The sequence below is a fragment of the Odocoileus virginianus genome, unplaced genomic scaffold (genome assembly GCF_023699985.2).
Source record: "Odocoileus virginianus isolate 20LAN1187 ecotype Illinois unplaced genomic scaffold, Ovbor_1.2 Unplaced_Scaffold_33, whole genome shotgun sequence".
NCBI classification, from domain to species: domain Eukaryota; kingdom Metazoa; phylum Chordata; class Mammalia; order Artiodactyla; family Cervidae; genus Odocoileus; species Odocoileus virginianus.
In genome coordinates this window covers 258,244-276,592 of record NW_027224295.1, presented here as the reverse complement: position 1 = coordinate 276,592, position 18,349 = coordinate 258,244, and the positions used below count along the sequence as shown (strand labels likewise).

The window sequence follows — 18,349 nt, the reverse complement described above, 5'->3', positions numbered from 1 at the left end:
AGCTTGCTCAAACTCATGTCCATTGAGTCAGTGATGCCATCCAACCATCTCATCCTCTGTTGTCCCCTTCTCCTCCCTCCTTCAATCTTTCCCAGATCAGGGTCTTTTCCAATAAGTCAGTTCTTCACATCAGGTGGTCAAAGTATTGGAGCTTCAGCATCAGTCCTTCCAATGAATATTCAGGACTGATTTCCTTTAGGATTGACTGGTTTGATGTCCTTGCAGTCCAAGGGACTCTCAAGAGTCTTCTCCAACACCACATTCAAAAGCATCAATTCTTTGGTGCTCAACTTCCTTTATTGTCCAACTCTCACATCCATACATGACTACTGGGAAAATCACAGCTTTGACTAGACAGATCTCTGTTTGCAAAGTAATGGCCCTACTTTTAATATGCTGTCTAGGTTGCTCATAGCTTTTCTTCCAAGGAACAAGCATCTTTTAATTTCATGGCTGCAGTCACCATCTGCAGTGATTTTGGAGCCCAAGAAAATAAAGTCTGTCACTGTTTTCTATTGTTTCCCCATTTATTTGCCATGAAGTGATGGGACCAGATGCCATGATCTTCATTTTTTGAATGTTGAGTTTAAGCCAGCTTTTTCACTCTCCTCTTTCACTTTCATCAAGAGGCTCTCCAGTTTCTCTTTGCTTTCTGCCATAAGGGTGGTGTCATTGGCATATCTGAGGTTATTGATATTTTCCCCTCCAATCTTCATTCCAGCCTGTGCTTCTTCCAGCCCAACATTTCACATTATGTGCTCTGCATATAAGTTAAATAATCAGGGTGACAGTATACCACCTTGATGTACTTCTTTTCCAATTTGGAACCAGTCTGTTGTTCCATGTCCAGTTCTAACTGTTGCTTCTTAACCTGCATACAGATTTCTCAGGGGGCAGGTAAGGTGGTCTGGTATTCCCATTTCTTTAAGAATCTTCCAGAGTTTGTTGTGTCCACACAAAGGCTTTGGCATATACAATAAAGCAGAAGTAGATGTTTTTCTGGGACTCTTGAGCTTTTCTATGATCCAACAGATATTGGCAGTTTGATCTCTGGTTCCTCTGCCTTTTTAAATCTGCCATTTCTAAATAATTGCATATTTAGGAATAAGCATGCCTAAAGAGACAAAAGATCTGTACTCTGAAACAACAGTATGTTGATGAAAGAAATTAAATATTACATAAACAAATGGAAAGATATACCATGTTCTTGGATTGAAAGGATTAGTATTGTCAAAATGACTATACTACCCAAGGCAATCTAGAGATGCAATGGAATCCCAATCAAATTGCCAATGCCATTTTTCACAGAGCTAGAGACAAAATTTAATGTGTATGGAGACAGAAGAAACCCCAAATACCCAAAGAAATCTTGAAAAAGGAAAACGGAGCTGAAGGAATCAGACTCCCTGACTTCAGACTATACTATAATGCTATAGTCATCAAAACAGTACAGTACTGGCACAAAAATGGAAATATAGATGAATAGTACAGAAGAAGCTCAGAAATAATCCCATGCACCTATGGTCAAAGAATCTATGATGATGAAGCCAAGACTATAAAATGGAAAACGGACATTCTCTTCAATAAATGGTGCTGAGAAAACTGGACAACTACATGATAAAAAATGAAATTATATCATTCTTTAACACCATACACAAAAGTAAACTCAAAATGGATTAAAGATCTAATATGAAACTGGACATAGTAAAACTCTTAGGATGAAAATATAGGCAGAACAGTCTCTGACATGAGTCACAGGATCAAGATAAAGATTCATCTCCCAGAGTAATAGAAATAAAAGCAAAACAAATAGGACTTAATTAAACACAAAAGCTTTAGTACAGCAGAGGAATCCATAAACAAACCAAAAAAGACAGCCCACAGAATGGGAGAAAATATTTGCAAGCATTATGACCAACAAGGAATTAGTTTCTAACATTCACAAGCAGCTCATGAGACTTAACATCATCAAAACAACCCAATCAAAGAAGGGGCAGAAGATCTAAATAGACATTTCTCCAAAGAAGACATACAGATGGCCAAGAGGCACATGAAAAGATGTTCAACATCACTAATTATTAGAGAAATGCAAATCAAAACTACAATGAGATATCACCTCACACCTGTCAGAATGGCTATCATCAAAAAATCCACAAACAATAAATGCTGGACAGGGTGTGGAGGAAAGGAAACCCTCCTACACTGCTCATGGGAATATAAATTGGGTTGGCCACTATGGAAAACAGTGTGGAGGCTCCTTAAGAAATAAAAATAGAGCTACCATGTGCTGGACTGTGCTTAGTCACTCAGTTGTGTCCAACTCTTTGTGACCCCATGGACTGTAATTCTCCAGGCTCTTCTTTCCATGGGTTTCTCCATGCAAGATACTGGAGATGGTTGCCATGCCCTTTCCAGGGGATCTTCCCAACCCAGGAATCAAACCCAGGTCTCCCACATGCAGGCAGATTCTTTACCATCTGAGCCACCAGGGAAGCCCAAGAATACTGGAGCAGGTAACCTAACCCTTCTCCAGGAGATCTTCTTGACCCAGGAATCAAATCGGGATCTCCTGCATTGCAGAGGGATTCTTTACCAACTGAGCTACCAGGGAAGACCCAGAGCGATCACATAACCCTGCAAATCCACTCCTTGGCATGTATCTGATGAAAAGCATAGTCTGAAAGGATACACCCACCCCGATGCTTATTACAGCACACTGCTTACAATAGGCAAGGTATGGCAGCAATTTAAATGTCCATCGACATAAAGACGAATAAAGATGTGAATATACATATACATACATACATGCAATGGAATATTACTTAGCCATTAAAGGCAACGAAATAATACCATTTGCAGCAACATGGATGGACCTAAAGATTTGTCATAGAGTGAAATAAGTCAGACAGAGGAAGAGAAGTAGTCTGATATCACTTATATGCAGAATCTTTTAAAAAATAATACAGAACAGAAACAGACTCACTGACTTAGAGAACTTATGTAACTTATGGTTACCAAGTGGAATGGGTGTGGGGGGGGTTAAGGATATTTAGGGAGTTTGGGGTTGACATGTACACACTGCTCTGTTTAAAATGGATAACCAGCAAGAACCTACTGTATAACATAGGAAACTCCACTCAGTATTATGTAACAATATAAATGGTAAAATAATTTGAAAAGAATCGATACATGAATCACTTTGCTGTACACCTGAAACTAACAACATCATAAATCAACTATAATATAAATTGGTTTTTTTTTAATCAATAAATTAAAAAATAAAATAAAAATAAATAACACCACCACGAAGGTAGAGGGATGTTATACTAATCATTAGGGACTTCACCTAAGAACTTCTTCAAAGACTTAAATGGGTCTCACTGTTTGAGGAAAATATCAGTATTCATGATAAGTTCTTGCCATTACTGACTCAATGGACATGAGTTTGAGCAAACTCGGGGAGATAGTGATGGACAGAGAAGCCTGGTGTGCTGCAGTTCATGAGGTCACAAAGAGTTGGACACGACTTAGTGACTGAATAACAACAAACTCAATAGCCAAGAGAAGCCCTTCAAAATTCCCAAAGACCCAACCTATCTCCAACTTGTGGGAGCTTTACCAGAAATCATCATTCTTAATATGAACCAAAATAGTAAGTGATCAAAAAATGCACTATAACATTTACTCATTGTTAGGGAGGATGTAAGGTTTTTCTCAATATATTAAACAAAGGGAAATCTTTCATTTGCCAATATTTAATAGGTATCTAAATTGGGGTCTTTTGTACTTGAAATCTTAAACTAATTTGTTCTACTGATTCTTTTCCCAGATTGGTCCATTTCCATGCAATAATCAAATGACTTTCCATTTTTAATGTCTTACCTTTATCAATAAAATTACTTGTATTTTGAAACCACAGAACTTTTTTTTCAATGAGCAATATAGAATACTTACATTCTTTACATGATCACCAAAGTCATCAACTCTAATTTTCTAAAATCGAGCCAAGAGTCAGACCATGTGTGGCCCTGCATGGAATTCCTTGCTAAAAATTTGGGACTTTATCTTAAGTGTGCTACAAGAGCAACTGAACAGGCATAACTAATTGTACTTGGACAAGTCCTTCTCTCAAGAAGATGGAGAATAATAATGTATATACACACACAACAGTAGAGAATATATATATATATACATATATATATATATACACATATACACTCTACTATATATATAATACATATATGTGTACATGTACAATGTGTGTGCATATGTATAATAAAAAATACATAATTATGGCATATACATGTATACTTACGTATACATGTGTAGGTGCTTAAAGGAAAAACAAAACAATAACAAGGTAGTTGTGTATGTACTCAGGGCAAAGATGATAATGGCTTGGCATGGATAGTATTAGTAAGAATAGAAAGAAACAGATGAGCTAAATGGTTGAGAAAAGACAAACCCTGATGATTGCTTATATCTACTGAGAAAACTTCAGAGGATGCTGAGGGTTTTTGATATGCAACTAGGTAAGTTGTTGTTAATAGTGCTATTCATTGAAATATGAAACTTACAGCATTAAGTAACATGAAGAAAGAGTTTAAAAAAAAAAAAAAACTGACACTTGAGGAGATGTCCCACAGGCATTTAGATATGCATGTCAGAAGCTCACAGTGGTTTGTGACAATTAAAATACACCATCAATGTGTAGATGAAAAGACTTGCTGACTTGTCAAAGATGCCTTTCCACAAGAAAGAGGCAGAACTAGAACCCAAATGCAGGCCTGGCTATAGGACTAATAGGTTGTTATTGCTTAGTTGCTAAGTCATATCCAACTCTTGTGATCCCCGTGGACAGAGGAACCTGCCAGTCTCCTCTGTCCATGGGTTAGGACTCATAGGACTTTCATTCAAGCTCAAGGATACATCTGAGGGAGGCCTGTGGCTTCTTTTTGGGTACATAATGAAGATGCAAAATATTTAAATCTAATAGTTTATTCAATAAACAATTACCAAGTACCTATCATATGTGTCTTAAAACTCTAGAGTTTGGAATGGAATAGCTTCATTATTCTCTAAATGGATTATCCCAAGTGTTACCTGTTTCTAATTCCAAAGAGGTAAGGTGGGAAGATCAGTATATATGTAATTTTGGTGAAGACGGGAGTACAGGCAATCAAGCACATATCTTTTGCTGAGGGCTTGTGCCAGTCACAAGAAGTAGTCATCACTATTAAGAATGTTGGTGCTTTTCTAGGCATGAAAATGTAGAAGAATCGAGCTCATAAAATTGGTTCCTGAAAATACCTAGATATCTAAAGACCCGTTCTTCTAGTTTTTGCCCAGAGAATGCCTCATTTCTGCTCTCCATCCGCACTTCTTTCAGGGGGTGTTGAAAATCATCAGCTGCAGCCGTACATGGTTTAATCCTTGTAGTGGTAGAGGGCAAGTGTCAATTTGTAGTTGACATTTCTTAGAACATAACTCATTATGTTCATCTCTGAAAAGAGATGTTGGTCAGTCATATTTCCCCCTCATTACTCTTCCATTTTACCCTCTGTGTCTTAAAACAATAAACTCTGCAATTACATATAGTGACAATACAAATTATGTGAATAAAATGGTTGAACTGTTAGGTTCTAATATTTCATTAATATTATAAAAAGTTCAGAGCAGATCAGCTAAAAATGACTTTCACTTTGGATAAATATACACCTAGATTTTCCCCTCAGCAAATTCACTTCAAGCAGCCCACATTTTTGTTAACAAAATTAAAGCTGCATTCTCACACATTTAGCTAATCAATCATTTGCTGTTGGACTCAATTGTTATACAATCAGAGAGGAGTAAAATAAATTGTCTTATTTGCTAGCCAAGCAAAGAAAAGTAAAAAGAGAATGGAATCCAGGGTCTTCCTTCAGATAAAAGAAAGTGAGGTCGCTCAGTCATGTTCGACTCTTTGAGACCCCATGGACTTTAGCCCACCAGGCTCCTCCATCTGTGGAATTTTCTAGGCAAGAGTACTGGAGTGGGTTGCCATTTCCTTCTCCAGGGGATCTTCCTGATCTAGGGATCGAACCCGGCTCTCCCACATTGCAGGTAGATGCTCTACCGTCTGACCCACCAGGTGGAAAGATGGTGAGACAATTATAAATATATATGTTCTGTACTCTTGTAGCACATTTAAGATAAAGTCCCAAATTTTAGCAAGGAATTCCAAATACATGTTAGGAAAGCTACTAAACTTTCTGAGTTATTGCTTTCTCATCTTAAAGGAAGACAACACTAGCACCTATCTTGCAAGAAAATTGCATTTGCTAATAAAATGCATAAAATGCCTAGCACTATACATGACCCCTAGTAGGTGTATCTTCATTTTTTTAGTAGGATAGGTATTTTACAATTAAATAATGAAAATTTGCATTATTATTATAGAGTTTTACAACCACTAAAAAGCATCTAACTTAACATATTCTCTTTGGGAATAAATAGCCATTAAGTGACATGTTCTTAAATATTTGAAAGATGCTTTTAAATAGAATGATATTCCTCTAAGAAATGAGAAATCTGAGTACAACAAACTGAGTGGCTCAGTGCCAATGTGAACTTTAAGAAATCTGTTGTAATGCTCTTGTAGGATTCTATGATGGGAAACCAAAGACACTTGTGACTTGTAATAATAGAGATCAATTTAGGTTTCTCACATGAAGGTGATTTTTGCAAATTGGTTTGCAGTATGTGAAAAATAAGTGACAAGAGCTGTCCATTTTTGTTGCAGTGTGATTAAAGAAAATTTGGATATTCTTTTTCATATCTCAGAAATATAAGCAACTAGTTATCTAGAAAAATGTTAGCATAAAAGCTATGCCCTAGATAATCTTTATGATGCTCTATGTCCTCTCTGAGCTACTCTCTAACATCAATTTACTTTGAAGATGGCATGTTAAACCTACTTCCGGGAACAAAAACATTAAAATTTTACTTTCCAGGTAAATAATACATACTTTTCATAAATTGGCACCTTGTTCCTGAGCTTCATTTCTCCCCTAACAACCTCAATGCTCATAGTATCTCTACAGCAATCAGAGAATATCATTTTGCAAGTTTAAAAATCATCCAGATTTTTCTTTCCCACTCTTACTGCTCCCCAAAGTACCTAATCCTGTGGTGGGAATGAAAGTGCATTGAGAAGTACATACCACTTAATAGTCCTGATTTGCTGAGAGCAGAGCATTTGAGATGCAAAAGCTTTTTAAGTCACTAGAGTTAACATTTAATGCACAAGAAGAGTTACCTGAGTGTGGGGAGAGAGCAAATTAGCCAAGATGGTGTGTTCAGGCTCTCTCACCCCACGTTTTGTAAATAATGACTATGTAACAGCTGAGATCATTTATAGCACTGCACAATGGACATCACGAGGTACTTGCTTGGTCACAAGCTACTTTGTGCTGCAGTGATATGTAAGCTCCACCCAGAAAGCGGCAGCATTACTACTGCATCACAGCTGTGTCTGTTGGGTCAACCACGAGAGGAGAGGATTGTGGTACGGCTGCTGTGCCAGCCAGGAGAGAAGAAACGTGTCTTGAGTTCCTACAGTTCTTTGAGTCTTCTTCCAGCCTCTTGTGCCTTTCCTCCCCTGGGTTCAGCTTACAGTGAGATACACAGCAAGACAATTGGTGACACAAACAGCATCAGTGATACACTGAGTAATTTACATCCCTTTATCAAAGTAAAATATTCTGGAATGATGCTTATTAGCATGTAAGGGATATACACCTATAAATCCTGCAAAACTCTGTGGCCTAATTGCTAAGAATGTGTTTCTAAATGAGTCCTATTTCACTTATTTTGCATAATTGATTCTTAAATTCATTTTAGTAAAATCATTTCTTTATTTGTACCTTATAAATATTTACGGTGTCCTTACTACTTGTCTATCATTGTAAAAAAAAAAAAAAAGTCTTTCTTTTTGTAGCTGTTAGAATCAAACTAGATCAGGTGGTGCTGTTATTGAAAGGAGGTTTGGGGAGGGGGGCGTGTGTTTGGCTGCTCCCCACTCTAAAGCCAGTAAACAGGCCAGGCTGGCGGAAAGGAAAGTTTGCTTTATTTCAGATGCCGGCAACTTGGCAGGAGGGTGGCAGACATTTGTGCAAAGGATGACTCCCCCTTGACAAGCTGTGGGTGGGAGCCTCTATAGATGGCGGGGGTGGGGGTGGTGGGTGGTGCTACATGCAGAAGCAGCACAGTCATCTCTAACAGTCATTTTCAAATTGGTCATCAGTGTTCTGACTAGCATCATTTTGGTTGTTTTCAGTTCAGTTCAGTTGCTCAGTCGTGTCTCACTCTTTGTGACCCCATGAACTGCAGCACGTCAGGCCTCTCTGTCCATCACCAACTCCCAGAGTTCACCCAAACCCATGTCCATCGAGTCAGTGATGCCATCCAACCATTTCATCCTCCATCGCCCCCTTCTCCTCCTGCCCTCAATCTTTCCCAGCATCAGGGTCTTTTCCAATGAGTCAGCTCTTCTCATCAAGTGGCCAGAGTATTGCAGTTTCAGCTTCAGCATCAGTCCTTCCAATGAACACCCAGGACTGATCTCCTTTAGAGTGGACTGGTTGGATCTCCTTGCAGTCCAAGGGACACTCACAAGTGTTCTCCAACACCACAGTTCAAAAGCATCAATTCTTCAGTGCTCGGCTTTCTTTCTAGTCCAGCTCGCACATCCATACATGACCACTGGAAAAACCATAGCCTTGACTAGATGGACCTTTGTTGGCAGAGTAATGTCTCTGCTTTCTAATATGCTGTCTAGGTTGGTCATAACTTTCCTTCCAAGGAGTAAGTGTCTTTTAATTTCATGGCTGCAATCACCATCTGCAGTGATTTTGGAGCCCAGAAAAATAAAGTCTGACACTGTTTCCACTGTTTCCCCATCTATTTGCCATGAAGTGATGGGACCGAATGCCATGATCTTAGTTTTCTGAATGTTGAGCTTTAAGCCAACTTTTTCACTTCCCTCTTTCACTTTCATCAAGAGGCTCTTTAGGTCTTCTTCACTCTCTGCCATAATGGTGGTGTCATCTGCACCACCCTTGGTTGTTTTAGGTACAGTTAATCTTCAGTTCTGGGATGGACTTATTTCCATTTCTTTGCAGTCAGTTCTCAGAATTGTGGCAGCTCAAGTCCTGGGTACAGTCTGGTCATCATGTAGTTAACTTCTCCACCTGGTGTTTTGGTATCTATAAGACAGCTCACAGGATATGGCTCAGAATATTATCTACAGCCCTTGAGAAAGAACTAAAGGTCCTTGACTATGCTTAATGACTACGCTATTATTATTTAGTCTCCTTTGACTGTTTTCCTTTGTTTCAGCATTTCTCACTTCTCTGATTAAACTTATTCTTTGACTAAAGTTTTCCACAGGCAAAAGGCAGGCAGAAGGCATGGTGGAGGCTGGGGGTGTGGGCAAAGATTATAGAGTCCTGCTCCATTTCGGTACAAAATAATTAATACAGGAAACATTTTAAAGAATATGAGTTCTCTGGGTTAAACAGGGTCTGAATTCTTAGTCACGCCATATATTTACTCAGAAAATAAGCTACTTGATTCAGTGTTAAAGTTCAATCCAAGTTGAATTGAACGATGGAAGTTAGTAACTCCCTTCTGCAGGCTTTCTTCAGATGTCTATTACAACTGTCGTGATTTATGACACCTCATGTTAGTCTTGTCCTGTGATCTCCTCAAGGCTCCTTAAACCATCTTCCTTTGCAGGGCTTAGTATAAGGACTGGCACATAGGAGATCTGAAAGAAAAACAAGAAAATTTTATTTAATGAATGCTTTATTTGCCTATTTTCCTTCCTATCATATATTGTCAGTCAGTTCAGTCGCTCAGTCCTGTCTCACTCTTTGCAACACCGTGGACTGCAGCCCATGGACTGCAGCCCACCAGGCTTCCCTCTCCATCACCAACTCCCGGAGCTTACTCAAACTCATGTCTATTGAATCGGTGATGCCATCCAACCATCTCACCCTCGGTCGTCCCCTTCACCTCCCACTTTCAATCTTTCCCAGCATCAGAGTCTTTTCAAATGAGTCATTTCTTCACATCAGGTGGCCAAAGTATTGGAGTTTCAGCTTCAGCATAAGTAGGCAACTTCCAATGAATATTCAGGACTAATTTCCTTTAGGATGGACTGATGGGATCTCCTTGCAGTTCAAGGGACTCTCAAGAGTCTCCTCCAACACTAAAGTTCTAAAGCATCAATTCTTCGGCACTCAGCTTTCATTATATACTGTAAGGTACATTAAAAGGATTGGGAAACCCAACCAGAAATGGTAGGGATTTGATCAAGTCAGTTGAACTCTACTTCTCATGTCTTCATTTGCTTTTCTAGAGCCACAATTCAGTAAACCACTCCAGTAATTTCCAACTTGGCAGTTAGTTTGTTCCCTTTTCTAAGGAATAATGTATTTATTTGCTCTATTCATATACATACAGTAGCTAGTGCTTCTCAGGAAACAATGATCTTGATATTGAGAGAATTTTACTTTCCCTATCATTTTCTAAAAGTAAAAAGAACGCTCTCTAAATTTTATTGTCTGCAATGATTTTTCAATAACATCCTTCATAGGAATTGAAATATTTGGCCAGGACTCCGAAATTTGTATGGAGTACTAAAATATTTTAAATCCACTCTATCTGCTAAATAGAAGAACCCCAAGAAGACAGACAAATTCGAAGTTCACCTGGATCTTTGTACATTCACATTTTAGAGAATTCCCATCATTACCACTTTATAATAATTTGTCTATCCCTATGTGCAAGGTTCTATGGTGGACTCAAGTTGAAATCACTCTGAATTTCTAAGAATTACTTATATCTCTGAATTAATTCAAGAGCTTCCGGTGAGCAGTGAGGGTATTGGCGGACACCACAAGGCTCACTGACACACCGTATGATTCATGACGAAGGAAACTATTTGTTGAGTCAGTGCTTTCCAGTCCAGACCCAAAGTCCAAAACCTGAGTGAGAGAAGCTGGCTTGTATTATATTGTGGTGAGTGACTATCTGTAACCATTCTGATATTAAGAAAAATACAGACCAAAGAAATATGCACAAATAGAAATAGTATTTCCCTCACCTTTTATTATTGAAAAGATGTAAACAATGGGCCCAAGATCTGAATTAAGTGAAATTGATTTCTTCTGCTAATGGTAAGGACTCTTAGACAAATCTAAAACTCCCTTTGCCTGGGGAGGATTTCAGCTTGCCTTTTTTGTTAACGTTGAAGTGGAATATGGCCTTTGTAGCCTCACAACAAATTAAATCTCAAAGACTGAATTTGGGGTGAAGCAGAAGAGAACAGACTTGGGCCCGCGCCTCCCCCGTCATTTCGGGGAGGGTCCCGCTGGGCCCGCCAAGCACCGGGCACGTGGGGCCACTCGTTTGCCCCGCGCCCGGCAGGCCCAGTGGTGAGCCCAGGGCGGGGAAGCGAGGTCGGGCTCCGCAGTCCCGCAGCCTTGAGGAGCCTCCAGCCGCAGCCGGTGTGCGGACTCGGCTGGGTCGCCTCGCTGGAGAGAGTGTCCCCAGGACTAGAGCCTTGGGGTCGGGCTAGAAGAAGACGGCTCTGCGGCGGACGGACGGGCGAGATGGGCGGGCTGGGCGCCTCCGCTGCACGCGGTGAGGCCGCGGCCCGCCGGCCCAGACGTCGGGCCAGGGACGCGGGAGGCTCCAGGGTGGCTGGGCCTGCCGGCCCCCCAGGGCCGGCCCCCCAGGGCCGCCCCCGTGTCTGCGGCGCCTGTGTTCCCGCCGTCTCCGCCGCGTCTCGGTCTTCCCGGCCCCCGGAGCGCCCGCGCCCCTCACGGAGCAGGCGCGCCGCCCTCAGTCGCGGCCGGCACTGCCCGGCCCCGCAGGGGGCCAACCTCGCCCACGTCCCCCGGCTGGGGCCGAACTGGCCTCGTCTGGCGGGGATGTAGTCCCCCTGCCTCTTGGCCGGCGGCCCGCCGGGCGGAGAGCCCTCCGTGGTTCTGGGGGGTGCTGGGCACGGAGGGCTGCGCGTGGGGGGCGCAGGGCGGCAGTACCGGTGTTCTCCCGGCGGGTGCCCGTACCGCCTCAGTGCTGGAGGCCTCCGGCGGTGAGACCCCGTGATGGGCCCCGGGGGCCTACTTGCGTCCGGAGCATTTTGAACAGCCCAGGGGCCGGTCGTGGTGGCGCGCAGCCGCCCCACCTCCACCATCAGTTTGCTGTTCTGGAGAGTTGTTATTTAGTTGCTAAGTCATATCTGACTCTTTTGTGACCCTATGGAATGTAGCTCGCCAGCTTCCTCCGTCCATGGAATTTCTCAGGCAAGAATACCGGAGTGGGTTGCCATTCCTTCTTCAGGAGACTTTCCTGACCCAGGGACTGAACTGGTGAATTCTGCATTGGCAGGCAGACTATCACTAAGCCACCAGGGAAGCCCCCTGGAGCTTTAGATAAAGTCAAATAAAACTAAGTGAGTTTTTATTAAACACATGTGCTCTGTGGCAAGTCCCCAAGATTATGCCAGTTTAAAAGCTCTAACAAATCTGGGAGTAGATATGGCAGCTGCGACTGTGTTGTTTTGCGTTTCTGCAGGAACATTCAGCATCTAAGAACGAATCCAGGACTTCATCCCCTGGGAAACTTGAAACCTATATTATTCGCAGCTCCTAAAACACGTAAATTGCAACTCAGGGATCTTCAACACCTTAGATAAAATGAAGCAAAAGGTGGTACATTCCCTTTGTTAAAAACAGTAATAGAGCAGGGTAGATTTTATCTTCTATCACTAGAGGGTGAAGACATTGACATATTCTTGATAATTCATAGACAAATTATAAAATTCACATTATATAAGGCTAACAAGGCTTAACCTGTTTTCCCTTCCAGTACATCAAAGAAATTTTTCTTTAATTGCAATAAAGTACACAGATCACATTATTCTCCAAAATGTCTATGTTGAGAAAGTCCAGCTGCTGCTGCTGCTAAGTCGCTTCAGTCTATGTGTCTATGGGGTCTGTGCGACCCCAGGGACGGCAGCCCACCAGGCTCTCCCGTCCCTGGGATTCTCCAGGCAAGAACACTGGAGTGGGTTGCCATTTCCTTCTTCAATGCGTGAAAGTGAAAAGTGAAAATGAAGTTGCTCAGTCGTGTCTGACTCCTAGTGACCCCATGGACTGCAGCCCACCAGGCTCCTCCGTCCATGGGCTTTTGCAAGCAAGAGTACTGGAGTGGGTTGCCATTGCCTTCTCCGGAGAAAGTCCCGCAGCTCAGACTTAAATTCCTGTCTTCAAGAGATGCTGTGAAAAACACCAATATCTACAATACCCCACCAAAAAAGAAAACATGATATGGACTGTGGCCTGTAAGCCTTTCCTGTAAAAGTCCAGACTGTAAATACTTTAGGCTTTGCACCAGTATGGTCACAATCACGCAAGTCTTCCTTTGTAGGGAAAAGGCAACCACATACAATGTTTTAATAAATAAGCGTACTTGTATTCTAGTAAAACTGCATTTATTAAAACAGACATCTGGCCAAATTTGGCTCAAAGGGCTTAGTTTTCCAACCCCTGATCCAGATATATCTATTTTCTGACCCACAGTAACATTTCTCATATTTATTTAGGGTCTCACTTTTATGTCCCAATATATGCTAAAATATACATAAGCATGTACTTTAAAGGGTTTCCCTCCTGGCTCAGACAATAAAAATAAATAGTGAAAGAGATGAAATCCTTCATTTATCATCTTATATCATTTATAATGAAGGTATTCTGATGAAGGATATCCTTAGACACCTAATGTTCACCCCTTTAATGCTATTTTCCCCTACATCAACCCAACTTTTGTTCATTTTTCTATATTGTAGATCATTATTCCTTGCATTATAGTAAGTACAATTTAAATTTTTTCTTACTATGTTTGCTGATGACATTTTTAGAGCACTTGAACTTTTAGAGGTATATGCCCTCAATCTGCAGTGATTTTCCAATTATTTCCATTACCACCACCTTTTATATCAGCTATCGATGCCAGTGTATGTCTTTCTAGTAATCCCTCTTCTTATTCCCATACTTCCTCCCACCATAGTCCAGTCTGCTCTCTAATGAAGAACTGAATTATGATTGAAAGGCCTAGATAGCCTAGCTTCTGGGACCATATAAGTCACCACAGACACCTTGGCCCTTTGGAAAAGCACTACATTTCCCTTCCAGGTACACAGACTTTACAGAAACTATTTTTCACAATACCCAAAAGCTTGGTTGCTTTTCTTGTCCCAGAACATTGAGGTTACTGGAAGTCAGATTAAACATAAATGATGAATTGTCCTAGTCTACTTATACCGCTTTATTTTCCAACTTGTTTATTGGAAAAACTGATAGAAGATTTTTCTTTACTGATTTGGCTACTGAAACTTACTCTCACTAACTTGGATAGTTTAGCACAAATGAACCTCAAACTTGGACCCTGATCAGTGGCCACAACCTTTATGGCATCGGGGACTGGTTTCACAGAAGACAATTTTTCCACAGACCCGGGGTGGGGGAAGGTTTTGGGATGATTCAAGTGCACTTTATTTCTAATTAATGCCACTGCTGATCTGACAGGAGGTACCAGTCCATGGCCCAGAGGCTGGGGACCCTTGATCTAGGGGACCATGTAAAAATTCCCAAACCCTGGGTCTCAACTCAATGAGTTTCTAATCATTTGGTTTTGGAGATAGAAAACAGACGTTAGGCATTTTGGGTCTCCTTTGGTTTCAAGATTCCCAGATTATTCTTATGTTAATCAGTGGCTAAAAACTGCTGTTTCCCCTATCCAGCTTCTTTTAGGAGTCTGTGTAAAGAATAAGGAAGGGGTGGTTTACCTTGATGCTCCTCTTTCTTTTTAATATGGACTTTCTGTTTAAACATTCTTAACTTTCTGTGCCTTGAAAAATGCCATGCTGGCTTATTTCCAAGTGGTTGCATTTCAAAATATCTACTTTTTTTGGATGATCTCACCATGTGGAACATGTAGTAAGGCTAGAGCCTTCAGTGTTAAGATGCCTTACTCTCTTTTCTACTATTGCATCTTAAGTAACTGCTTTCAATAACTGTGAAGGAAAGTGAATGTTACTATCTATCTCTTGTTCATAGCGCCAGAAGAATGGGCCACGACTCACTCCAGCCTGAAAGCACCTCCATCAAGGTCAGCCCGAGGGGGATACAGGGAGCACCCCTATGGTAGATACTGAGGGTCCTCCTCGCCTGTGACCTCACCTCAGAGACAGTTCATAGCCTGTGGTCTCCACGTAAACAACAACATGACAAGTAATAGTCCTTTTTTTGTTCCTATTCTAGGGATAACTGCCCATGATTGCTCCCATATATTTCTTGTATTTCCCCTATACAGTTGGCATGACAATGACACTATTATTATTATTTTACAACACAGACTAAAAAAGATGTTGGCAAGCATCATCTATAAACCATCATTCAGTAGGATGATACTCTCTGGGTTGTTTTCATTGTTGTGTGTAATCTTTCTCTCTCTCTATTTTTTTTTTTTTTTAACAAAGAGCATGAATCTCTTAACAGACTTTGAGTCTCAATCAATTAGAAAAACTTTGTTTAAGTTTACTAAAAGACTGTAACACAATATTTGAACTAGCTATAATAAAGTTGTAGATAAGATGTTTTAACCTGTCTTTTAATATCTGTTAGTTAGATGAAGCTGTTTGATATTAAGTTTGTAAATTTAATTTTAAATGCTGTTTTAATGGAGTTGAAAACAAGCAGCTACTGTATGTATGTAGCTAACTGAATTTGTTTAGTGTTTTAACCTGTATTTGTTAAAAAAGAAAAAAACACACACATAAAGTTCCATGTGTAAGCTTCTCTAAATAGGAAACCACAATTTGTCAAATATGTTTGCCATAATTTGTCAATAAAGCTGAAAGCTTTTGTAAAAACTAAATTTGGAATTACTTGTTTTCTAGCTTTAAATGCCTGCTTTATTTCTTCTTTAATATATGCCTAAAATGTTTTCTATTTAAAAATTACAAAAATGAACCCAAGCCTGTTTTAAGATATTTGTGTAATACTTTAAAAGTGTACTAATAACTTATGGTTGTTAAATAATTTAAAAGTTAGCAAACTAAACTGTTACATGAATCATGGTTAGTAGACACTAATGTATAACATGTTAATGGGAAAAATATGGATTTAGAATAATAAATGGATTTTAAACTATCCTCTAAGCTTTATCTTGCTAAACACAAATTCTGGTTGACTTGTTTGCATTAGCTTGTCTCTCGTGAGAAAGAGTAATGGAGTATAAAGAGGTAAGATTACCACTTACCACTGTCTAAATGCCTAGTTCTTCAACCTTTGAGTTTCCCGCACATTAAATATCCCATCCAACATGTAAGCATTGCGTAGATTCACTTTATTGTTTTCACTCAAAGGAATATGTGGTCTTCATTTGCGTAGTTTACAACAATTTGTTTTGACAAACAAATCATCAGTGTCACTGGCCACTTGTTGCTATTCAACCTCAAAACTTTATTTGTAATTTTCAGTGCTAAATATCACCGCCCTTGAAGGCAGTTTAGAGGGCTGATATTTCTTTTGAGACTATCAGACTTGATGGCTGATGATTGTTAACGAAATATGTCGCAGGACTCAAAGGATGACTAAACGTTAAAACAGGTAACACTAGTAGTAACTCTGTAATTTTGCTATGCAACAGTAATGTTAAATATTCTCAGTTATTAAGTTCCTGATAGTTAAAAAAGTAAACCTACAAAAACATAACAAATAGGTCTATAGGTTATTAAAACAACTAATTAACGTTAACTAGAGGCACCAAAATTATTTTACAATATATAACCCTCAAGGTAATAAACAGAACTAAAATTAACAATAATAGTAATGCAACTCTTGTTAACATCAAATGTAAGCTAAATTTTGATGGAACAAAGAAAATGAAAGACTCGATGGTAGGGATGAATGCCAAAACTGTTAATCTCTTAAAAACAATTTTTTTTGTTTATGGTGGCTTTTGTCAATGTAATCGGTTTACTTTTTTGCTGCTAACCAGCTTAGGCATATTGCTGTTCAGTTCTTGCAGCTGGAGTTGCATGCTGATAGTTTTATGAAGTGTGTGTCTGTCATCAATTAAATGTCTAACATTTACCTTTCACAAAATGCTATTGAGTTGTATTTAATTTGTACTCTATTTTTTTTCCCCCACTATTTCAGGTAACCACAAGCAAAGAGCACATAGTTGAATAGCAGGTGTGATGGGCTAAGAAGTACAGAGGTAAGTTTATTTTTATTCTGAGAGAGATAGATATTCTTCACCAACATGAAGCTATGCAGCAAGCTAAAACACCAAATGCCACTTGTTGAAATGCTAAAGGTTTACTTTCTTGTCTAGGAATTGAGATATTTCTGTCTTCTTTTGAATAAAGTAATCTAACTTGGTATTTACCCAGCAAAGTTTTCTGAGCTTATTCAGAAGCTTGTCAAATGAAACATGAATTTGTAGTTAATCTACAGCCCTTTTGCTATGAACTTCTATATATTATCTCTTCTTCACTGTACAAAGAAAAAGTATTAAACGTTTTTATTCTGCAGATATAAGAAAAGGAAATCACAATTATTGACTGAGATAGAAGGGATGGGAAAGGAAGCCCCATAACCAACTCCTTTCCTACTCTCTGTCAATAAGATAATATTTATTACCATTGATATTTAGTCAAATAAATAAACTTACCATCATTTTCCTCATTATCCCATTAGATCTATCAGTAAACTCCTTGTTTCTTATCTGTTGCTCTATTTGATTCAGCAAATATTTACTAAGTACAAAGCAATTGGGAACTGAGACTTGATTTCTATACACAAAGAGCAGAAATGTTTAGTCAATAAACCGCAGACTGAAAACAATGCAGTGGCAGTTATGAGATCCACAGACAGGCCTGAGAATTGGCATGATCTTGCCAGGATGCTTCAAACCAGGATAAAACCCAAGTTTTCTCCTGCTGGTTCTGGTCCTCTTATCACTACACAAACATTCCTGATACATTGTAGCCTTAAACTAATGCTATAGGTGAGGGATGAGAGAGCCTCATGACTGGGACCAAGCCAAGAGGCTGAGAGACCCATGGACCGATAGGGGCAACCTGTGCAGGGAGGAGGAGGGGAGGCCTGCTTGGGGAGGGAACGGGCTGAAGCAGATCTTGGAATCCAAACAGCTCAGGAAGTGCCTAGAGGAGCAGGTCAATGGGACATGAGCGTCCAATTCATGAAGGCACCGAGCAAAAGCAAAACCT

The 18,349-nt window shown here is 39.9% G+C and overlaps 1 long non-coding RNA gene across 1 annotated transcript in view; it reads left to right on the top strand.

The window, feature by feature from the left end:
• The window catches only part of LOC110144988 (uncharacterized), a 28,465-nt gene extending 12,478 nt beyond the window's left edge, over positions 1-15,987 (top strand). The window contains exon 2 of the long non-coding RNA XR_011486186.1: positions 15,168-15,987. This is a non-coding gene — a long non-coding RNA (uncharacterized lncRNA). The remainder of the gene's footprint in view (positions 1-15,167) is intronic.
• Positions 15,988-18,349: the final 2,362 nt, after the last annotated feature.